Source organism: Dromaius novaehollandiae, chromosome 1, assembly GCF_036370855.1.
Source record: "Dromaius novaehollandiae isolate bDroNov1 chromosome 1, bDroNov1.hap1, whole genome shotgun sequence".
In the NCBI taxonomy this organism is placed as follows: Eukaryota; Metazoa; Chordata; class Aves; order Casuariiformes; family Dromaiidae; genus Dromaius; species Dromaius novaehollandiae.
In genome coordinates this window covers 119,957,975-119,983,154 of record NC_088098.1, presented here as the reverse complement: position 1 = coordinate 119,983,154, position 25,180 = coordinate 119,957,975, and the positions used below count along the sequence as shown (strand labels likewise).

Genomic DNA, 25,180 nt, shown 5'->3' with positions numbered 1-25,180 from the left:
AAAGAAGGAAAAGAAAAGACGGTGCTGGAGAAACAGTGGCAAATGCAATTAAAGCAGAAGGAAAATGTTAAATAACTTTGTTGTTAGTAGTGGAACTTAGTTAATACGATGTCCAGTCTGTTGCATGTTTTCCATCATCATTGCTTTTCTGCCAATATACAAAATAGCCACTGTACTTCTAGACATTATCTGGTTGACTCTCCTGTCACTTTTCCTGCTGTGAATCAGGAATAGCTCTGCCAGTGCAAATTGATTCACACTTTGTGAAAAAAGTCAGGCCCTATATATTTTGCCGTGTCCCTTTAGGGAAAATCCTTGTTACAAAGCAGTTAAACACAGAAGTCCCTTTGCCACCAGAGGAGCCAGGCTTTCATCCTGGTGGTAACGTCTTCGTTACATTTCTGCTTTATACCCCATAGCAAACATATAATCTGTATGCTTCACAAATTGCTACTGTGGCTATACTGTATACCTCACTGGTATCCAGGACACCCTACCACTTAATCAGCTCACGAGACCGTTCTGGGTAAGTTTAATGCCGCGTACTTTCTATGTTTGATATGTTTTGATATCAATACGCTTGTTAGTGGTGCGGTAAGAGAGGTCATCTGGCAGCCCACTGGGACTTCTTTCTGTTATTTGAGACCAGTTTGAAAAACTTGGTTTTGGAGAGGAAGGGCAATGGGAAAAGAAAGGTTTTTGTTTTTCTTTTGAAAGCATTTTTAAAAATGTCATGAGACACTTTATTTCTTTTTAGCATGCTGTTTGTTAGGCTAATGGTTTGGGCTCAGTACCACAGCCAATTCATGTATGTTTAGCCATCCGTGACGGTCTCTCATAAATTAAAAGATGCAATGCTGTAAAGTGAGACTGCAGTGATTACACTGGTTTATTTTTTTTTCTGTTTATACTGCCCTTAAGATAGTAAGTGCTTATAGTGCCACCCTCTGGTTGAGACAGCTACTGTCTTCACTTCCAGATTTTGTCTTTAAGAGAACATTTTACTACTATTGAAAGAAAATACAAGCTAATCTTATGCTAATTTCCCTTTCTCTTGTTTTTTAACTGTTGAGAAGAGTAATTTCAAGACAATAATTAAAATTACTGGCATTGGAGAGGTAAGAACATCAGACCTATATGGGCTGTGAATAACTTCTTTTATACACTTTGTAAATTGTGAATATTAATCTGTGTTAATATTTTTAAAGATAATATTTAAGCTAAAGTTCTCACTTCTAAAATTTGATATTTATTTTTATGTTTATTTAATGTAAAATTCTTCTGTATGTATTTAAGCTTTCTAAAAAAAGTTAATCTGTTTTCTCTTTGCTTCAATAATTCAGTCACACTGGACAGTGAAAGTAGGTTACTTAGTGCAGTTGATTTTTACCTTTTGATTGTTGTTTTATTGAGAGTCTAATCATGAAGTAATAAATGCCATACTATATGCAATATAAATATACATCTTTTGTGACCCCCCCTCTCCCCTCCCCAAATCAAATAGATCTTGTTAAACATGGAACCTCTTGAATAAATGTCTCTGGGGCAGGCAAGGTAGCCCTGCTGCAAGGGCAAGTTTGCCCTCTTTGCAAATCGGTGTCCTAACAGACAGGGCTGTTTGTTAATTCCACTCATTTCTTCCAGAAGATCTGCATATTTGCTATCCTGTAGGTACTACTGCTGCATGTATGTATGTTGTCCAGTAGTTTCTGAGAAAAACTGGATCTGTGCTTGCTGCACTACCCTGTATTTCAAACAGCCTCCTGCCAACAATATCCTTCCAGCACACGGGCCTCAGGTTTTAGTCTCAGTGAAGGATTTCAGTACTCCTTCACTGCCTCTTCTCTGGTTGACAATTATCATTAACTCCATTTGCTTTAGATGTTTGAAGTTGCCCAGAATCTCTCAGGCAGCTGAGGGCTGTTGCTCCACGGTGCTCAGGGGAATTGTGGAGGTACAAAATATCGTAAACCCATCTTTGCCGAGTGGCAAACCACTCCCCTCTCTTTTTTTGGACACTGCTTTTACCATAGGAGGGCCTCAAAGAGGAAGTAAACCCAGCAGTAGATATTTGCTTGCTCAGGAGATGGACCCTGGGCAGTCTCTTTGACCCCCTCTGCTCTGTGGACTATTCCCATGTAAGGTTCCCCTAGAGAACATGGATCCTTGTTTGCAAAAGATGGCTGCTTAGGGCTGCCTCTCCCAAAGCTGAAAAGACCAATTACATGCTGCTTGCTGCTGCTTGAATCTTCTGTCCCTTGCATAAAGTGCAGACACATGTGACAGTCACTGAAAGACACAATGGTAAAAGTGAGTAAGTAAACTTGGTTGTTCTTTTATGGGTTTCTTCCCAACAGCTACGCTGTGCAGGTTCCACAAGCAATTAACTATTTTATAGGACACTTGAGTTAAACATTTTCAGAAAGGGAGATTTGAGTAATCTCCTGGCCCCAAGGAGTTGTTTCATTTTTAATTGTGCATTTTAGGGTCTATTGGGCTCTGATATTTCAAGTTCTGTGAAAACAGCAAGCACACTGCTATCATTGTGTTTTCTTGTTCAGGGCTTGTGGCTGAATTACCTCATGATAGGCCATTTAAGTCTTTTGGCCTCTTTCTTGGCCTCATATTTCAACACAGCATGTGAAAGAGATGAAGAATGAGCTAGAATTCCCTTCCAACTGTTGCAGAGTTATGGGCTATTTTATTTTTCATTCCATGTGTTTTTTAGCAACCTTTGGCTTTGCTAAAGCAATGCAATTTAGGTAAAGACGGCACAAAGGGAGGGAGTTTCCCCTCTGATGTCAGTGGTTTGACATACTTACCCTCGCCTAAAAGACAGTGTTTTGCTTCTGTTTGCTGCAAAGAAAGTGAAGGTTCCTTCTCCAGCATTTCTCTCTTCTGTGCAAATATTAATTTGTATAAACATGGCCCACACAGTTTCCTTCAAAAGAAAATGCATCATGACATTTTCCTAGTTGTACAAAAGGCTTTGCGTTGCTAAATGTCAGTCAGCTATTCATTACAGTAATATTTTCCCAAGGCCCGATCAGGCCCCTGTCAGAAGGCAGAGAGGAAGAATTGGCTGGCTGGCTGAAGTCATTCTCCACTTTCCCAGTCCCACTAAGATCCATCTGACAGCTTCTGAGAGTTAGGGCTGGAGAGACACCACTCATATCACTCAAAATCTGTCAGAGTTAGTGCCACTGGGAACTACATTCACTCTGCCAGAGCCTCTTCAGCTTTTAAGGAGGTCTAAGGGCATCTGGGTTTCCCTGGTGAGGGTTCTTCCAGAGGAGTGGTGGAGGATGAAAGCTGGAGTCTCATTCCAGCGCAAAACTGAGACCTCGCTGCCTCCAAATTCAGTCATGTCCCAGACAGTGTTAAAAAAATCAAGCCAGTCTCACTGAAGGGGAGAGATAGCTCCCTCTTAGACTCCAGCAGAAGATGGGGAGCTACTTGGATTTCTGCTGCACTCCTGTGGATCAGGACTAATGCCAATGAAAACACTGGGGCTTAGCAAAACAGGGAAGAGTTGAGGTAGACTGGTGTGCCATGGTGGAAAGGGCTGCAGTTTCTGAAGACACAAATGAGAACAAAAACTAGTGAAAGTGGTTGAACATGCCTATCTTCCCACATTTGATATTTATTCTGTAATGCCAGTGCAGACCCTGGGTTGGTTACAGACTGGGAATCATTCAAATCCTTCAGAGCACATTTTGTTGTCACTCTGCTTTCAGTCAAACCCTGGTGCTCAGTTGTTCCCTCTTGGCCAACGCTAGGCCAGCCTTCTGCTTGTGGGTGACTCAGCTTAGAGCTGGCAGCATCTTCTGTCAATCTCTTGTGATTTTTCACGAACAAAAAGCTTGTAAACCACTGGTCTGGGTGTTTCTGTGCAGTAGGGTTGGGCTGAACAGTGATTCTGCAGCATGGGACTCTCCCTGCATCATGTACCTGGGCACCAGGGCTGGGTTTGGGCTTCTGCACTGCTGGCCTTGCTTTGCAGTGCAGGGAGAGGTGCAGGGAGAGTTTGATGTTACACTTTTGGAAGGTGAACAGCAGGAGCAGAAGGCTTTCAGAAAAATGATAGGCACAGCCGAATCTCTCTGTCCCTATATCAACTTTCTGTGGCATGGATTGGTCATAGCTGTGTGTATGGTTTTCCTCATTCTCTCCTTTTTTTTATGTGGAGCAGTGATTCACCCTAAGTTCATTATCACTTATTTCTGTTTGCTGTTGTCATTTTGTGATTGTATGAATCTGCTGGCACAACCGTTCCTTGATAAATACCCCCCCACACACACACACCCCAAAAATGAACATTGAATTTGGGTCTTGAATAGTGAAAGGCAATTCCCATAGAAACAGTAATAAATGTCAGAAAATGAGGCACAGGAGGAGAGAAAAGAAATGGCTGAATTTGCCTTATGACCATTTAATCAAATCGTATTCCTAAGGCACACTGCAAGGCTGTCTGAGTTACAAGACATGCTATACAGGCACCACAGTGAAGAACAGAAGGAGATAAAGGCAGAACATTGAACCAGGAGTGCCCTGAAAGTCTGGCTGATGCAGAACTGAAGGATGGAGGAGTCCGCTGCTAAATGCTGCAGAGGGTGCAAGAAAATTACCAGACAAACAGATGAGATCTGAGGGAATCTGAGCTCTCATTCTACAGCTAAGGTCTCCAAGAGCTGAGAAGAGGTCACCACACAGCATGTGAAAAAGAGGCAATTTATTATGTAGAAAAGTAATATTACCACAAGAAGCACTTATAGGAGAAGAGACTTTTACTGGGTGGTCAGTACAAATTCTGTAGCCTGTTCTCCATAGAGCAAGTCAGCTGGAATATATAGGAGAGGGAGGTTCTACTTAGTTGGAAAAATTTCTTCTGTCATCTGGAACTGGTTGAGAGAAAAGTACATAAAGATGAGGAAAGGATGAGAGACTTTGCTTCTGTTGGGTAATTAAGGAGGAAAAAACCCTCACTGCCATAAAAAAGAATGAAATAAATCATGTCACAAAGAAATTTGTTGCTGTGGTTATAAAAGTCTTTCCCTTTCATAAAAAAAGAAGCTAATATGGCTAGGATCAAGCATGATTGGAGCTGAACAGTATAAAGAAAATAAAAACACAAAAACTATAGCAGTCAAAGAGGAAGAATGGAGGAAGAGATAAAGGAGAACACAGGAACAAGATGTGGGTAGTTTGTAACTTAGTATCACATTCAAAAGATTTCTAGAGCCTGTATCCTCCCAAAGGGGAATTGGCATGTCATTAAAACCCTTAATATTGTCTTGACAACTCTTCTATTTTCTTGTATGTAACTGACTGATAAGGCAATAATTCTTAACTTTAGCATTGCCATCTTTTTCATTTCTTAATAATAATGTAGCTGATCTTGCACTAAGAACAGCAGGGGGAGGAAACTTCCCCCACCCCCCCCACCCCCAGATCCCTTGAGATGCTTATTTTTTTAAGAGTGGAGCCAGGAAGGCGAACAAAGCATTAGAAGAACCTACAGCTTCTCTCCCTGCCCCTCCTCCTCCTAGCCCACTGTACTGCTGGAAAGCATTTTTTCAGATTTGTTGTGTACCTTTGCTGCAAAACCTGACTGCGTATCTGTGGGTTCCTAGATTATCTGCACAGTAACAGTGTTGAGCTAGGCTGCAAAACCCTTGCTCGTGACTTAAGGTCTGGTAGTCTGCTGACTTTAGTAGGCCTACTCCTGTTATATGCTCTTTTTCAGCATGAGTAATGGTGTCACGATCTGGCCCATAAATTCCTAGTAATTTGTAAAGTGCCTGTCAGAATGTTATCTAAATAGCAATGGCACATTGAAAATTGTTCCAGACTGTTGCAGAGAGGCATCTTTTCAATTTGCCTCTCCAGCACAGCTTTGTCTCTACAATGTGTTCTTATACGTTTTAGTGTGCTGCTTTCCAGCCTCATATTGTGATCATCTGAGCTATGTTCATATCATGGCAAACCATTTAGCAGTAAAACACTGATTCCTGGAGGTGTTTGGCATTTTGATACTTAACATCAGCAATAGACATAATGGAACAGAATAACAGATGCTAGAATAGGTGTTACAGAATGCTGCAATTATCTTCAGTGTTCTTCTGCGGTGCCTTCTCTTTGTGCCTTTTTTGGTGGTTTTTTTTTTTTTGAGAGAGAGAGTTTTAAGTGACTAATTTTCACTGGCACAATTTCATTGAAATCAGATTTCTAAGCTGCATACATCGTTGTTGTTCCTGGTTGTGCCCACAGTGTCTGTGGTTGTACAAACTTAATAGAAAATGCTTAATTCATCACTTCCCAGTTTTCCATTCACATATGAGTATTCATGCCAGAAATTTTCCTGTGCTCCTCCAGCCTAGTAAGCACATGCAGTGAATTACCTGTGCAATTAAATGAAGGCACTTGTGTGAATAGTGCACATGGAATATTCTTTGAGAACATTCTGTGATCAAAGCAGAGAAGGGAAATAAAATTGAGTAAGTTTGCTGAATACTGAATAAATTAAATGTGAGGGAACTGCTAAAGAGCAGAACTAAAGAGCAGAACACGTGTTTGTAGAAACAGACTGCGTTCACTCCATGTTCATGACAAAATATTTTCTGTTGTCCTGTTAACATTCCTTCCAGTAGTTCTTGGTAGAAAAGAGGGTAAAGGAGCCTGAGATGTAAAAGGTTTTTGTGAACATCTCTTTATAATTAATTGTGTAATGTTCCAACACCTGGGCCAACATCAAATTTCTTTTAGCTCCATAAAAAGGAACAGAACTTAGAGGACTTCCAGGGCATAAAATTGTACAGTGGACTAGGTGATAAAGGCACCAATTGCACCCCTGTGTATTCAGATTGGCAAAATACTGGCAGGGCAGATGACAAAGTAATGTGAAAGTTATTTTTTGACTGCAGTGTTTTAGAGGTTCGGTCCTGGACCCAGAACAACACTGGGAAGTAGGACCTTGTTGTGTATTGAATCTTCTCCCTTGCTTTTGCTGGAAGCCTGTGTTAAAATGTCTTTCATAAATTTTTCAGGCTGCAGCTTCAGAACACCCAGATTGCCCCCTCAGCATTGTAAACCACTGCAGCAACAGAACAAACCAACAGATACAACTTCACTCTCTGCAAAAGCTCAACTATGAAATAACTCAACTGAAATAGGTTCCTTTGGGGGTTGGGTTTTTTTCTCTCCAGCTGACATCATTTTGGGAAAGTAACAAGAACCATTAGGCATATGCCATTTCTCTTTTTGTATATAAGTTACCATAGTGGCAGTAAAAGTGAGAAAAATCCAGCCAGGCTAGGTTTGAGACTGTTGGCGGTTTAACATTTTACCATAGAGTCACCTCCAGTTTGCAGCTCTTTGTAATTTACTTACAAAGCTTTCAGTGGACGAACTGTGTCCATTACGAGTGGATGAGCTTTCATCTTTATACATTGGTTACAGAATTAGCAATCGTTTAGTTATTACTCTTCTATAGATGCTTACTGTGGAATAAAATACATTGTGGAATAAAAATACAGAGCCCTCAGGTCACAATTTCCACCTATTGTGAAGAAAGTCCCTTATAGATGTGGAAAAACAGTATCTCTGGGTTATAGTTGGGAATACAGAGATGCAAAAAGATAAAGTGAACTGCAGATCATATATTTTCTGTCAAAGAGGGAAATAAAACTTGGGTCTCTTGACTCATTCTAGTACTCTGCTTAACAGTAATAAGGTGCTAGTCTTGTTTTAACTACAATTGGGCAGGCAGCAATTATTTACAGGAGCTAAAATATTATTTGGCATTTCTTAAAATATCAAATGGCAAGTTTAGTGAAGGATATGATGCTTGACTGTATGTGGATATGCAATTATTATATGATTATTACATGATCTTCCAAGTCGCAATGAAATATATGTAGGGCTGTGTGTGTGTGTGTGGGGGGGGGGGGTGCGTGCATGAGACAAACTTAGTAGTTAATTTGCCAAAGTTGTCTCTCTGGTTCCTTTTTATTAAGTCAAAATTCATTGTTAGATATCACTGTGTAAAATTCTGAATTAGGCTCTTCAACTATTTGGTTCCCATAGAATAAGTTCAAAAAGGCAAAACTGTCAAGTAGATTTTACAGGGATATTAAAAACTGCCTGATTTCTTAAAAGTGCTACCAACGAATGACAGATTTTACAATCTGCTTCTACTCTTCAGAAATAAGCTGGTGATTATATTGATCAAATTTTCAGACATGTAACATATAGCAAAAGAAAAAAGCTTAGCTTCTCTTTATTCATAAACTGCTTTCTGAACAGGAGAGGTTTCCCTCCTTTTAACATTACCTTGTTCAGTTTTGTTACAACAAAGTTCTCAACAGATCAAAGAATCCTTGAGGCATCAAAAGAACATTCTAAGATTTTTTCTGACCACCTATTTTAGTTACTTCCTCTGACTCATCAGGGAGTTTTCAGATTTTCTAATGATTTCTCTTTTAGTTTGCTAAGTTGATTTGAACTAAGTTTCCCTTAAATGTGTACACTTGGAAATCCTTCTTTCATAAAAACATCACCTTCCTCTGCTTATATGCTATATATATAAAATGCAATACTTCATATGGGGTTGTGCTGTACATTACTTACAGTACAGTGTAGTACCATGGGACCATCAATCCAGGATTGTCAGATTTCATGATTAAAGCATAGATATTTGTTTGGCAACAAAACAGACTTGAGGCAGACCTTCAACTTTATTTGAAACTGATTGAGGTACCTACCTCAAACCACCAAGTGGGGCTGCTTTCGTGTGGAAATAACTTGAAATAAATAAGAGGATAAGGAAGGGGAGCAAGGCCAGGTGGGATTCTTTTTTACAGGCAGGATCACCTAGAAGGAAGAAATGTGTAATCTTTCATACTAATCCTATTGATTTCAACATCAATCTGAATGTCATGATCCTCTGTGCTAGTATAAAGGGCCTGGAGAGTTCTCCTGAGCATCCAGGATCTCTGTGAGATCCAGTACATGCTGGGGGCCAACATGCCAGAAAGCAGCTTTGCAGAGAAGGATGTGGGGGTCTTGGTGGACAACAAGTTGACTATGGGCCAACAATGTGCCCTTGTGGCAAAGAAGGCCAATGGTATCCTGGGTTGTATTAGGAACAGCATTGCCAGCAGGTCAAGGGAAGTGATCCTTCCCCTCTGTTCAGCACTGGTGAGACGCATTTGGAGCTCTGGGCCCAGTTCTGGGCTCCCCAGTACAAGAGAGACATGGAGCCACTGCAGCAAGTCCAGCAAAGGGCTACTGAAATGATTAAGGGACTGGAGCATCTCTCATATAAAGAAAGGCTGAGAGAGCTGAAACTGTTCAGCCTGGAGAAGAGAAGGCTCAAGGAGATCTCCTCAATGTGTATAAATATCTGAAGGGAGGGTGTAAGGAAGACAGGGCCAGACTTTTCTCAGTGGTGCCCACTGACAGGACGAAAGCCAGTGGGCACAAATTGAAACACAGGAAATTCCACTTGAACATATGAAAACACTTCTTCACTGTGAGGGTGACTAAGCACTGGAGCAGGTTGCCCAGAGAGGCTGTGGAGTCTCCATCCTTGGAGATATTCAAAAGCCATCTGGGCACAATCCTGGATAATGTGCTTGAGCAGTGGGGTTGGACTAGATGATCTCCAGAGGTGCCTTCCAACCTCAGCTATTCAGTGATTCTGTGCTGGTAACACTGAAACTGGCTTCCTGCAATGGGGCAGAGCAGGTATGGAGCTGCTGGTTGAGATCTTCCGCTGAATTCCTATATTCCATCCCTCCATTCACAAAATCACAAACTCTGTTGTTCTGAGCCCTCTGAAAGTTGTGCCCCGACTCATGATCTCATCAATTTGAAGTAAGGTCTTGGACTCAGCTTTTCATTCTGGAGTGCTCGGATTTGGGATATTAACTCATTATAGGTTGTGAGTGGGTTGAGAGAAACACTGTTGAGTGAATATTCAGCCAATCTTTGCTTCCATTTATGCTATCCCAGCAGTCCTGACTCTAATCACCTCAATTAAATTTAAACTTATTAAGCTACAGTCTGACTAAATACACAGTGATGTTTCAAATGATACTTTCTAAGGTTCATTATCCAAAACTAAAATGATTTACCACCCATCTTCTTCTTTTAAACTAACTAACCTTTAATTTCTGTGGTCAGACTCCCACAAGCATGAGAAATCCATCAGTTTGTTCTCAGTACATACTTAGTACATCTCAAAATCTGATTGTTTTGCTCACTCAAAAACATTGTGCTTTGTAGTATACTAGTTTCCTCATGCAAAACTTCATAGGAAGTAGGAAGAATACAATCTTTGTCTCCATTTATGTGTGCTCCCACAAATGGCAAAAATCATCATATACTCTATTCACAAATACATGAGCATACTTCTTTCTAAAAACATTGCATATTATCTGCAAACCCTGTCATGTCTGCACACTTGCTCCTAACTCTGTTCAAGTGATGTGAAAGAATGAGAGAAATATTTCTGCACAGACTACATTTAGCAGAGATTTATTAACACATCTTAATTATAGAACCTGTTTTCCTTAGAAGAAATGGCAATTGCAATAGATCATGGAGGGACAACTTGCTCTTGAAAACTGAATTTTGAATAGTGCTTTTTTTTTTAATTTTGATTCACTCAGATGTCCATTAGAACAGTCATTCCTTCAATAACAAGTTAATACTCAAAGAGAATTTAATCATAAATATATGCTGTCTCTTCAAAGTGCAAAACCTGATGGTAATCTGTAACAATAGTCACAATGGAAAGTGGATATGAAGACGTAACCTTTTCCCATTTAAATTAAAAGTGGCAAATAATGTTATATCTATTATCTCTTTTACAGAGTTGCACTAAGTAGGTGAACAAATCTGTTCCACAGGGCCACTGAGATGGTTAAGGGCTTGTAGCATCTGTCATACACATAGAGGCTGAGAGAGCTGGGACTGTTTAGCCTGGAGAAGAGAAGGCTTGTGGAGAGGGGATCTTATCAATGTGTATAAATACTGATGCAGGAAGTAAAGAGGATGGAGCCAGACTCTTCTCAGTCTCATTTATGCCTCTTTTCAGAGCATAAATTGAAATGTGGGAAATTCCATTTCAACATGAGAAAAAACTTTTTTACTGTGAGGGTAGTTGAGCAGTGGAACAGGTTGCCCAGAGAGGTTGTGGAGTCTCCATCCTTGGAGATATTCAAAAGCCATCTGGACAGGGTCCTAGGCAACCTGCTCTAGCTGACCCTGCTCTGAGCAGGGGGGTTGGAGTAAATGATTATCAAAGGTGCCTTCTGACCTCAGCACTTCTGTGATTCTGTGTTTCAAGTTTTAATAGTGGAATGTGCCTAGAGATCACAGGTTGTATTTGTGAGGATGGCAGAGTGGGAATATATGCAGCTCCCTCTCTGGGCATGGGATGCTGCTGGTTTGGTCTTGTCAAGGGGCTTGTTGAGGGTGAGAAGACTACCATACTGTGGGAGCCAGCCACTGAGGCACTGGACCTTGCTCTGCAGAGACCTTCCTCAGGCAAAGCGGAAAGGCTGGGCGAGGTGGCTGCTTGCTCCTTTGCCCTACCCTGTGGAGAACAGAGGTTCTTCCAAGAGGTTTCTCGATGTGCCACTGTTACCTTCTCTCAGATTCTAGGGTTACTTCATTCACCCTTGCAAGGGACTCCTCTTCCTCCACTGTGTCCATGTAACAGAGGGGAAAGGCTTTTGTGTTTTGACTCCTGTTTTTCTCATGCTTTACTTGTAATTAGATTCCTGACACAGCAGGGAACCTATGCACTGTACTGGAACATGTCCTGCACTTTATGTGCTCTGGTTAGACATCAGGCAAATGTTCACCAGTATAACTTCACCAAATCCTTATCACTTGTCATAGTGAACATACCTGCAGGAAACCATGGCTGACAAGGATCATCACTCTTTGTGCATACACAGATGTAGTCTGTTTTCTAACACTCTTTCTCCGGGGATTTGGTTCATGCGATACCTTGGATGCCACAGTTCAATATATTACAGGTTCAGTGACCTTGCTGCCTCCCCTCCCCCTGCAGTGTAGTCTTCAGCCACTTGAGATCCCAGGCTTTGCGAGTATGCGAAATGCTGGGGCATTTTCTGTGTGCTTGGTGTTTTCTGGCCCAGAATTTCCAGTCTCAGAGCAGCCACGTTAAGCAGCTAATTCTCTTTTTCTTATTACCTCCGTCTATTAATAACTGCAGTCTTCAAAAATGGGAACATTCAGTATTTTCCCTAATGCAACACTCTCATTCAATCCAGATTAGATTCCACCCCCCACTATTTATTTTAAGGTGCAGTAGAGAAAAACAACATGCAGAAAATAAGAGACTGTTTGTTTAAGCGTGTGGCATATTTTGTGCAGAAATCTTAATACATGCAGCAGAATTCTTAAAGACTTCTTTGTTATTAAGGTAGAGCCTGAATGGTTACCATGTTCTAATCAGTTTTCCTCTGTTAGCCTGTCTGCTTTCCACAGTTACATACTGGGAAGACAAGATCTTTTCACTACAGAAAATAGAAGCTTTTCTTCCCATTTCACTTGTCCACAGTAGCAGCCTTAGTGTGCTTTATAATGTCTGGGCTTCTGATGCTTTGTTTTGACTTCTCTAAAATACCTGCTCAGAATGTGACAGGGGTCTCCAGTCTGCCCTGCAATTTTTTTCCTACTTCTGTTTACCCAGTTTAGGGCTATATGAACTTGGAACCAAAGGGACTGTTTGAATCATGAGGTTTTGCCTGATCTTGCAGACTGTTGATTTCATAGATATATTGTGTGTTATCTAGAAATGAAGTTTCCAAGCCCACCTACCCATCTTTGCTTCTATTGGAAAGCTATTTAAGAACTTCACTTCTCTGATGATTAGCAACTTTATTCCCTTGTTAAATTCACTCATGGCCAGTTTATATGTATTTACTCTTTTGTCAACGCTATCCTTTGCTTCAGTAGCTCAAATACCTCTCTGATTTATTTATAGAATGCGCTTATGCCTTTCTCTGCTTAGCTCTAACTTTGTTGGAATAAATAAAAAACACTCTTAGTTTCTTTGGGTGAAAAGGCTCTTGGTTTGCTATCTTAGTAGCCATTTTCCACATCTGCTCTAATTCTAATGTTACTTTTATAGACATAGTTGTACGTGAATGTGTGACGATGAGATTTTAATACAAATATGGGACCATTAATACTTCACTCTTTCTACTGGCAGGAACTTCTGTTTGAATTTGTCTTTTTCTGAGCTGTATCACAGTGATGGCTTTTGTGAATTTAATACACGTGATCTTTCTTCTTTATACTCTGTCATTTTGAACTTAGAGCTGTCAGACGCATTCTATTTCTAGGGATATTTCTTGGATATTTGAGGGGCCTGGGGAAATGCAGGACTTCTGTTTTCCTTCACTGTGTTTTTCCCAGCCAAGCTGAGTTTGGAACTAACCTCACATCTAAAGAAAGCCAAGTGGGATGCAAGTCTGAAGCCAACCTCTGAATCCTCTGCTCTTCATAATCCTCCAGAGACCTAGATTCAGCTGGGTGCTTCAAACATCTCAGCAATTATATGCATCTTCTGTATGAATTGTATTAGCATTCAAATATAGTCATTTAAGTGACATGGCTCAGAACTATTGTTTTGAAGGACCTCTTACATATTCTTGGCCACTTTATTTGTCAGAATAATTAATCTTTCTCCTGTAACTGATACCTAAAGGTTCCTGGTTCTGCCTAGAAAGAGCAGCTCTGATCTCAGCACAACCCTGTCCTGACTCCACAGACTAAAAAGGTCCTGTTGTTTTTAAAGGCTGACATAAATCAGGTGGAGTCTTGACTGGGTATGATATAGGACTGAAGAACACTAGAGCAACTGCAGAGGAAGAAGAGCTTACCTCTCCCATCATAAACTGAGAAGAAAAGTTATCAGGCAGAAGTGTAGGCAAGATAAATCATCATTTCAGTGTAAAAAATGTATGCAATAAAATGCTTAATCTCTTTGCAAATATGACATAGGAGCAGAGCACTTCAGGTACAGAATCAGTGCTGATATCCTGCATGCTCTCACAAGGCCTCAGTGAATGATGGAAGATAAAATAATCCAGTGGATAAGGAAATTTTTAGCAGTTTAATGGCATAAGAAGTAGTAAAGAAAAAAAATGAACTGAAACAAGAAACAGCAGAAGATAGATGTCTAACCTTGGAAGTGCTAGAAGTCTTCTACAGTTGCCAAGATTTCTGGTTATCCAAGATCAGATGTAAACTAGATGTCAAATAACCGAAGTGAGTGTGGCTATATAAATGCGTGCCTAATGACAGTGTAAAGTAGCATACAAAGGTCACATACAGTATAACAGTACAGCTAGTTTTCACGAACTCTCCCTCAAGCCACTGGCCACGTCTTTTTTGTAGCAGCTCTGGAATAACCATTCAGAGATTCCCAAGACATCTAGAATGACAGTTCTGAGAAGTGGAGTTGCAGGCAGGGTTGTACAGCATTTCTCTAATAACCAGCAACAGGGAAAAAAATCTTTCTTTCTGACTGGCAGGGCATAGCAGGTGAAGGGGTGATTCGTACAGGTCCTTCCAAGTTCCAGCCTCTCCTTGCACCACCAACATGCTCTCTGATAGATCTGCAGAACAGAAACTGGAGTTTTGCCCTCCTTTTCAATTTGTTCAGTGTTGGACATTTTCTTACATTGGGTACTGTGGAGGCAGCTGGTCGCTATGCAGGACTGCGTATGTTGCATTGTTTAATACGAGCTGTAGCTAAAGAAAAATACTGATCTTTTCATTTTGTCTTTGTATTTTTGTCAGATTTTCTTACATTTTCATTTTTATTTTTTATATCTGTCAAATAATTTTACAGGAATAGTCTGCAGTGGGATAGTGTTTTGCAACTGAAAATGTAGGAATACAGTAAGGACCCAAGTTACTTCTCAGTAAAGTCATCCACACCAACAAGAGAAGATAATCCTGCACAAGCTGTCTGTGTAGGATTTATCTTCATTTATGGACTCACTTAAACAGCTATTCTCAGTTTAGCTTCATGAGTAAAGTGAATACACTGTAACTTAAAGAAAATAGAAAACATCTGTTTATATGAATCTTGACAGTTCACAGAGCTGATAGGCTTGTTATTAATTTATTCTTTTTAAAGTATCATTATAGTGGTATGAGTTTAAAATAATGAAAATATACAAATCAAAAATGCAAAATGAAAAGCATACTTGCTGACTTTGACAGGCAGATTCAACCAGAGGAGTGGCCAGTCTGATAAGTGTGCTCTGCATATAATGAAACCTAAGCACAGCAAAGTAAATGAGATAGATAGTTCTCAGATACTTCAAAATATCTTTTTAAAATTGTATTGATGATTCAGTTAGTTAAAATAAAAATGCAAAATAATCAGCAAACAAAAACCTGGAAAGAATGAAAAAGGAACATACTTCTTCCCAAATAATACTTGCTTGAGGGAGAGAAATGTCAAAGAAGTGATAATGAGTGTTTATCTTTGAGCATGACTAAAATAGCAAACGTGGAGATGATTATGTCTGATAAAGCCATTTACATGAATTGCTAAATACTTTGCGTGTTATAGTTTCTTATATTCCCAGGTACACTAAACCATGGCTATCTACTACCAAAAATGCTAGTCAAGTGTTCTTTACCGTGTGTCTCTCCTGTCTAATGGTTTGAAAGAAGGTTGAATAATTAGATATACCACACTAAAGATACATGAAAGGAAAAGTTGCATGGGCTTTTAGTCTGGGTTCTAAGGGTAGCAAAGCTTGTGAGATCTCAGTGGACTTGTGCGTTTGTCTTTGGCAGTTTGTCTTTAGTTCTCTGTATTCACTAACTTTTTAACCTACTATCCATTTTTCGCTAGATTTGGCTCAAAAAGTTTTATAAATATTTGTTATAAGTTGTGTTAAAATAAATGGCTAGAGAAGACCCTTTTGCTGCTGCTGAAGGAAAGTCTTAAGTATTAGCTTATTCCATGTTAGACATCAGAGGATCAGCATGGGAAAGAAAGTTTATGAATGTCCCAAATACACAAAAAACCTCAGCTGGACATACATTTGATCAGACAGCAGAGAATCCAAATAAGAAACTGGGCTTCGTTACTTCTGCAGCTCGCAGAACTCTTGTAAGTGATTGCCTGGAGGAGGGTCAATATTTTACATTACTGCAATAGGTACAGATATCGTATCATGATATACAAAAACCTGTGATAAATGAAAATTTCAGGATCACAAACTTGGACAAAAAGATTTCTTGGCTATATGGAGTAAAATATTTACCCCAACATCATATTGTGATACTAGCTTTGAGGGTTGTAGTAGAAGGAGTCCAGCATCCTGACTGATCCCAGAGTTAAGTGACCATCCTATATTACGGCAGAACTGCAGATTTCTTTACTCTGCAGATATCCCATCATTTAGCTACCAGAGTTGTCTGAACCCAAATTGCTTGCTCACAGTGTTATTGGCTTTCTGCACAGATGTCTGAATTTAGCTGTAGAATAGATGTTGCCTATTTACTAGTCATTACTGGAAACTTTGATACACAGGATTTCTTCAGCCCTTATTCCACTTAGACTTCAGGCCTTGCCAAACCATTAGCAAGAGGGTCTCACAGATCTGAGAAGTGTAGGAAAAGTGGAGTCAAAGCTAAGTTTTCATTTTCACAAATGAGTTTCTTCCTCCTGATCTATCTCAGATCTTAACAACCAATATAAATCTATGTAAACTGATCAACTGAGACAGAGGAAATGGACATATCTGGCTCAAGGGGGAGATTTCAGTAGCTCTACCCATCCTTTTGGCCCATAAATACACCTCATTAAATGGAGTCAGTGTGGTCAAGACATGATTTGAATACTTGTCTCAGCAACCTATCCCTTATATAGATTGTCCCCATGGCAGTGTAGTGTGATAGTAGTGATATTCTGGTATTTGGTGGATGAGTGCAACACCAGTGGCACTTTATAAGACTCTTGGAAGGACGCTAAAGCTGAATCTTTCCCTTTATTTGTCAGAGAACTGAAAAATGGCATGAGTTCTTCAATAAATGACAAGGGGAGACAGAGAAGCTTTAAAAAGCTGAATTCCATTTGGTTTACCATTAAAATACCTCTTCCAACTGTCCTCTGTCTCTGAGACATATGGGAAAGGTCCTTCCAAGCCAACAATTTTCCCCTGTTAAAAAAAAAGTAACTTTACTGCAGATGACTTGCCATTCTGTTCCTTAAGACTCTCACTCAACAAAGCCCTTTGGTACATGCTTAAATCTGTCCCTGTTGACTTAAAGCATGTGCTTTAAGGCTGTCCTTAATTTAAGCCAGGGACCAGTGCTGCCTGCACTTCTATGCATGATCAGATACATGACCAGGAATCCAGAGGAGAGAGCACAGTCAGAGGGACAGGGATTATTTGCTTGAGAAGTTACCTCAGTAACCTCTGTGTAAGTTCTGTATGTTGTTTTTATTCTTAAAATCAATAAACACTTAAAGCAAAAGAAGAAGAAAGAGGCCATGCAGTAAAACACAGCATGTGGTGCTGGCCCTTCACGGAGAAGGGAGCAGCAGCCTGCTGAAGCCATATGAACAAATGAGTTATTTGTGTGGCCATGTGATCCAGAATGGAAGACATGTGTCACACTGCAAATCTGTGTGACTTGGCAGGCGTACGCTAGACAGGAGCTGTGGGGCCTTCTGGGTTTTCCAGCACCCTTCAGATCCTACGCTGTCACATTAATCCTGTTTTAAATCCAACCTCCCCTTTCCAGTGATTGACTCCTACATCTTTTTTTCATCTCTCAGAGCAGCCAAACAGCATCCTGTGCAGCTGAAAGCTATTCAGCTTCAGAATCGGCCTACCAAGCACATAGTGCAAGAGAAGCTCTTGGCCTTTTGTGGTGGTGATGGCCAAATATGTATGTAATGTGCTTAGTCTTCACTAGCCCACACAGCGAGAGACCCTGTTCCTCTCTAGAATTTGGATGTAACGCTTTCCCTCTGCCATCAGGTAGGCCAGCTCTAGACTAATATTTTCTGTACAGTTAATTATGACAGGACGAGTGCTGTACCCCAGTGGAAATTTGCCATTTGAAAAATTGCCTAAAAATATATCCTACAGTAAATGTTTCTCTGTGTGATTAAGTGTGCATGTGGACTCTACTGTGCAGAGGGTTTCCCAAAAACAAATGTCTCGACTAAATCTTTTGGCAAGACTTCACTATTTTCTTAACAGTTTATCAGCTTTGTATTATTTGCTAATGGCAGGAATTACTCTGTAATTCCTTTTTAAACTAAAAATTCCCCAAAACTAAAAAGACGAGGAACCATAAAGGTAAAAAGGGAGAGATGAGATGAGACAAGCAGTTTAGTTCTCAAGAAGAAGACTGCTCTAAGGGTTAAGATATGTTCTTTGGACTATGAAAATCAGGGTCAACCCCTTGTTTTGTCTCAGACTTCACGTTCTCTGTTGGGTACCTTGTTTATTGCATTGTGAGTGTACACTCACAATGTGCATGGGAATGTGATGCAAAATTCACTAGTACTGAGTCAATTCCAGAGCAAAGAGAATGTGACCATCTCAGAGTGACACCACTGAGTGGCAGGTCAAATTATCTTGCATGCACTGCTGTGAAGATGCGGCTGTCCTGCTCTTAGGACCAAGGTGGTATTGCTGCATGGCCTTTCACTGTGCCATGTTAACATGCCAGGTCTTCGGGGTTAGCTGGGGAATCTGTAATACAACATTCAGGTGGATAGCACGGATAAAATCTTATTCTCAGTAGATCTCAATCCCCTCCACCCTTTTAAAAGGAAAAGCTTTTACTACTTCATGTGGAGGCAAACAGAGTCATCTGGGCTATGATTCCAGTCAGCTTAAGGCAATATAAACCTAGGCTACTACCAAAAGAAGAAGTCCTGCCCTCTCTCTGCCTTTAGCAGTGTATTCTCACTTGTCCCTTCTGCCAGCTCTGTGTGTTTGTGCGTGCCTCTGCAGTGAGCTGGCTGGGGAACTGAAGCCAAAAACTAACCTGACCAAAAAACAAAAAAAGAAGAAGAGAAGAAAAAAGAAACATTCTATTTCTCCTTCTGAGACCCCTAGGGGAATGGGTAGGAAAAAATGGCTGGGAGCGATGGGGGAGTGAGACCACCTATTTAGCTGGCAGCTCCTGCTTACACTGGTTTAAAGTGTCTGTTGACCCACAGCACCAGGAGGCCTCTTACAAGGCGGCTGACCTTATCTAATGGCTCCCCGCACTCGTAAGGGATGGTCTTAATCCCTTCGCTGCCCCCCAGCCCATGCCAGGGTCTGGCCTCTAGGTGAGTTGGGTCAGTTTGCTGCACCTCCAGAAAAAATGTCAACCTGACCTTGTCAGGGAACAGGCGCTCTCTCAAGATGGGGTTGAGGCCCATGTCCGGAGCAGGAATGGGAGTAGCAGCGCTCCTTTTGACAGCCCTGGGCTGCTGGATTAGTCCAGTTGTTGTGCTGATCTGCACTGTGAGGTGCAAGAGGAGCAGGGGCTTTCTACATGCACTCCACGGAGATGGGGTCACACTCCAAGCCAGGAGATGGGATCCTGCTGAATATTCAGTTCAGCTTCGAGCAAACACAGCCTGTGCTCTGATGCACTTGATGGCTTGCAGATTCCTCTAAGAGAATATTCTGTAGCCGACAAAAGGAAGCACAAGAGAGGAAGGAAGCAGCATTGATTGCGTTTCAGCCCTTTTCTGTTTGCCTTGTCTCTTCCCAAACATGCAAAGACATCTTGCAATGCCAAAGATCCAGTGCGACATAAGGACGAAACATTCCTTGGAGCCGCACAGCAAATTTCAACATAGACATTTGCCTTTCCTCTTCAGACAGACTCGTGAAATTTGAAGGGCATAAGAAAAGCTGTGTAAATGAGAGAGTAGCCCCCCTGCAAAAGAATGTTCCTGTAAAATGTCTCATGGTTGTACCGTCTCTGTGCTTCAAGCTGGATTTCTCTGAAGATGAGAAAGGACTATTGCAATTACATCCTCTGAGACAAATTAACACAATTCCACTCTGTACTCGTACAAGACTTATAATTCTGTGATCTGCCAGGGTTGTAGCATAGTTAATCTTAGAAGCAGAGTTTTATAAAGGTGCTAACTGGTGTTTCATGGAGCCCCTGTGGTGTTTCGTTTTCATACGAGGCCTTATTTGGAGAAATGCTGTGTGAGCATTTAAAGCAGTTACAAGGGCTGTTTGATCAGCCAGAATGGTTCCTTTGGGCAGTATTTTGGAAAAATAATATTTAAAAATTGCACTTTATAAAAATTCCAAGGACATATACTCTGAATTGTTGAATGTCAGCATAATACCATTTTGAGAAACATTCTTTTCCTTACTTTAAGTTGTGACAACACAGAAATTAGAAGGAAACCAAACTGCACACCTTAATAAAGTGAAACTTTGTAGTGAGGTTTCCACAGTTTTCTTTATATCACGGTATTATTGTTTCAAATGTCTTCTTTTTTGAACCCAGGGTCATGTCCTTCCAGAATGAAATATATTAGGCCTTAAGAACTAGCTCTTGCTGGGGGGAACTGCATATTTCTTTAGGGTGCATGCATTTGGAGCCTTAGGAGAGGGTTAATGAGAAAGACCATGCTCATGTTCAGTCCCTGGCCTTCCTTAGTCTTCAGTCTTGTCAGCCCTCATGATGGATGCATAAATGGGATTCTGGAAGCATATATGTATTTTAGGAAGTATGCCGTGGCAATTCAGATGACCACACACTTTCTTTTCTCTGGGTACGAAGGTGCCATAGGTCCTGCAGAGAGGTGCCCAGGAGGGCAGGGAGAAAAGAGAAACAGAAAAGAAGGGGAACAGGGGGACTGTGTGAGACAGCTCCTGGCTGTTTGTACTCGATAAAGCCCCTATAGTATTTTCTGCAAGTTTTAAAGCTCTACCTTTGGTGTCCTGGCTTTATTCCAACCTTTGTGATCTTTCCTCCTGACCTACAGTCCCTCTTCAGTTTCAGCTAAATAAGTTATTCCTCATTTTCTGTCTGTTTATCTTTGCTGTATCCTGTTAGGACTCCATCTGTGAGGTGTGGAGTCCTCTTGTGATATCTCAAATAGAACAAGGTAGCAAAAGCTTTTCAGTTCTAGGAAATATTTTCAGAAGATTTCCCCCATTCCACAGCTGGAAGAATAGCAGGGCAGGAATCTGAACATGGGTCTCCCCCACCCGACCTGGATAACAACCAATGTGCAATGAGTGCCACTCTGGGCTAGACTGGAAATTTCATCCCAAAGTGGAGAGCACTCACTGAAGTGGCATTAATGGAAAGTGGAATTTTCTTATGAGAAGTTTGGGTGCCAACAGCTTGGAAAGATTTAAATGGGATTTTCTGTCATCCAAACTGACATCACATCGAGCACTGAACTTCGTTTTGACTTCACTAGCAGCAGGCAGCTTTTAGAGCCAAATGGATTGGGTCCTTAAACTGCTGCTTCTCTTCCTTTGACTGATGGTCTACATGCTCAGTTCAGTGAGGATGTTCTCTGTGCCATGTGTAGTACAGTTCTCTTGGTGTGAATTGCCCATACACATGTACGCTGTCACTCTTTGTGCTTTGTGAAGGGTAGTGTTTGCTTCTTACCCCTCAGTGCTCCTTAACTAACACTTAGTTGAAGATCAAGCTGGTTTTCCTGTTGAGACCCTCACCACCTAACCAGTCCCCTTTGGTCTTGCAGCTCTGTACAGTGTTGTTTCTTCTGTGTGTGTTCTGGGTTTTTTTTATTTGTTTTTTTTTTGTTTTTTGCTGCAGTTAGGTCAGTATTAGGGCTCTGTGGGTACTAGTTGGACCCAATTGCCCAAACCAGCCTCAGCCCCACTCATGCACCCTCTGCTCACTGGCCTGGGAGCTCCATTTAAGCTCAGAGCTGGATGCTCAGTTCTTGCCTGAGCTACCATGTAGGTATAGCCTTGTCTCCAGCCCTGTCTTTAGCTCCATCTCCTGCTGCTCCTGAGAGGACCCTGGACTTGGTTCATTACTTGTCTTGTCTGGGATTGTTGATGGACCCTTTTACCAACACCCGGCTCTGCCTGCCACGTTCAGATGCCGTGGGTCTGTGTCCCACTAGTGAAAGCACTGCCTGCACTGGAGTCACCCTCAGCTCTTGACTCATCCCCGCTGCATGTAGCAGCCCCACTCTTCCTGCTCTGTGACAGTCAGTAGTGTTGTTTCTCCTTGCCACCCACCCTTTTGAAAGAGCGCTCTATTGTTATTATTAAGCTAGAAATAGAAAATTGGAATAAAACTCCAAACCTCGTATAACCTTGAGATCATCTGACTTCTACTATTTCCTTATTCCTCAGGTGGGTCTAGCCCTGCAGATGTCAGGCCCCTTACCACTAGAGCCTAAATGCATCTCAGATTTCAGGAAAGTCTTCTATACAGGTGTCTTTTATTTCCAAGACCTACAGGATTTCCTTCAGGATTAATCCATAGTGCTAACCTCAGATCCAGGATCCTACAGTCTGTAGGCACTGCTCCAGCGAACCACAAAACACTAGTGCCATATTCCTGTCTTACAGATCTTCTAAATCCCCCAAATTAAAGAGATCATTGGGACATGAAGTGACATGGTAGGGGTAGAGGAGCAAAGCCTTTACCAAGAGACCCCGACAGGGGCACTGTCATCTTTGCACTAACTTTTTAGCTACAAGTGATTCCTTAATGAAGCTTAAGCATACCAGTGCACCTAGATCACAGCACAAGCCAGCCAGTGCTTTTCTAAAGCTTAACACCAGTAGCCCATAGCTCAGTGGGGCTTGCTTCTGGGGAAACATCTTTGTTACATAGTCACTGAGAACATGGAGACGTGTCACTGATACCCACAGTATCTAAGGTGCCAAGTCCAGGACAGCTGTCTGCTCAGCTTCTCTCACAGGTGTTGGATCAGCCATCCGTTGGTCCATGAAAACCATAACCCTCTGAGAATCTGACTTGAAAGCTAGGAGGACAATAATTAAGTTTAATATCCCAGTAAATCAAGCCTCTTTGTCTCCTTAAGTAAGTGTAAATTGCAAACAGCTCTGAAGGAGGAAGAAACTGTTTCACATTTAAATACACATCTCCTGGAATGATCAATAGGAGTCTGTAGGAAAGGGGAGCAATGAAAAAGCATCCCTGGGAAAATATATGATTGAGTATCTATGCTGTCTCCATCCTCTGATCACTAACAAAAGAAGAAATGAGCTCTGATGAATAAAAGTCGTGAGACATGTGATTCTCCTGGGGAGAAAAATATGGGATCAGTTCTACCTGACATTTTTTAGCTCATTTTTTATGCATGGGTAAAAGATATTCAGGTATCATAGTGAGAATTCTGGGATACATCTTTTGAGAAATATGACAGTAAGCTGTTCTAAATGTTTTAGTTCTGAGAAGATAAAACCTCTCTGAGGTTATTCTATTATCAGTGATATTTGTCTAAAATCTTGCAAATCTTTTAAAATATCTGTCTTAAGATGTTCATATGTGTATGAGTTGTAGAGTTAGCAGAACAAGAGTCAGGTGCCAGATAGTATTTGGCCATTTTAAGCTATTCATTGCTGGTAAGTGTAATAGTAATCATAACTATTGTATTTGTAGTGAATTTTAAAAGTAATTGATTATAAACTCATGCTTTTACACCCATGCACACATATATTAACAATATAGGTGGAACGGTGTATGACATAGGAAGACCTATGCTGACAGATCTGAAGCACTGATAAATGAATAGATGGTCCTTTATTTTAAAAATATATTTCATCCAGATAAATAATAGATTAGCCTGTTGACACACAATTTTTTGAAGATTAGACAAAATGAGTAGGACAAGCACTTTAGTACTCAAGCCATCATCATAACGCACATTTTCTCCCTTACTGGTAGTATTAGCACGTAAGAGATGATATACCTGTAAAATATCTGAACTTCCATCCCTTCTCCCCCAGACCTATAACGAGATTCCTCTAAGTTAAACCAGCATGATGAAACTCCCCTTGCTCTTCTGTGGAGCAGTGCTTGGGTTCATTCTCCAAAGACGTTTTCCTGGCACTTCTCAGAAGAGGTAAGTTCACTGAAGCATGTTTTTACAAATGGAGACAAAAATCTTTTGTGGATGGGGAGAGCAACAGTCCAAAGCACATCTTCTTTCGTGTAGCGAGGATATCTGTTTGTGTTAAATATGAATACTTAGCCTATCATAATGCTACCCAGCAGTTTCACTTCTGATGCAGAGAAAGAGCTCCATCAAAGGTTTTAGGCACCTAACCCCCCCGAAACAATTTAGAGTTAGGTACCTAAATGTTTTGGTTGATTAGGGTCGAAATTTACTCAGTCTTTGTTTACAACTCAGATGCGTTCCTCTCCTGTGCAGGGCTGTACCTTGGTCCTAAAGAAGTCAGTAACAGCTGATGAAGAATGATACTAATACAGTGATGGTGAAAGATACCTTGTTGAATGGAAAGCTTGCAGACATGGAGGACCATCTAATCATCAGACTCACCTTGCCACCTGAACAGGAACATCTGCAAGTGGAGAGATTTTTCACCTTCGGTCATAAGATTCCCAAATACATTAATTATTCCTAGATTGGAAGTAAGGCAGTAATTACTTACAAGAGATTTGGCACCTTGAAAAGTATTTGTGCAAAAATTTCCCTCCATTAAATTCTTGTCCCAGTAAACCTCTCCAGCAAACAGTCTAACATCCCTAAGTCTGGCAGGTCCAGTTCAGTCCCTTCTGCTAGCCGCATACCCATGAATTTGACAACATTTTCCAAAGGTGCTGTTTAAAGCTGGTTGTAGCAAAAAATTAAACAAACAACATTGATAATGGGAATAACCTCAGAGAGAATTTATTTTTTGGTGACCAGAACTCTTACAATAATTTACTATTGTATGAAGTGATCCAGACGGTTTACTTAAAATATTCCTCTCTTCCACATGGAGAGAGAGATGACCACAGGAAACAGTTCTAGAAAGCCATTTTCTTTCCCTTGTGGCTTGTTCTGCTAAATCAGTTACAGCAAAGAGCTGCTCCAAATGGTGCATTTTTCCTGTCTTGGTTTATTTTGTACTTGTTCAATAAAATAGATTCCAGAAAA

The 25,180-nt window shown here is 40.9% G+C and overlaps 1 long non-coding RNA gene across 1 annotated transcript; it reads left to right on the top strand.

Moving 5' to 3' along the window:
• Nucleotides 1-343: 343 nt before the first annotated feature.
• On the top strand, nucleotides 344-25,180 carry LOC112996177 (uncharacterized). The gene is made up of 3 exons (XR_003262368.2): nucleotides 344-526; nucleotides 24,027-24,142; nucleotides 24,452-25,180. It is a non-coding gene; the product is annotated as an uncharacterized LOC112996177 (long non-coding RNA).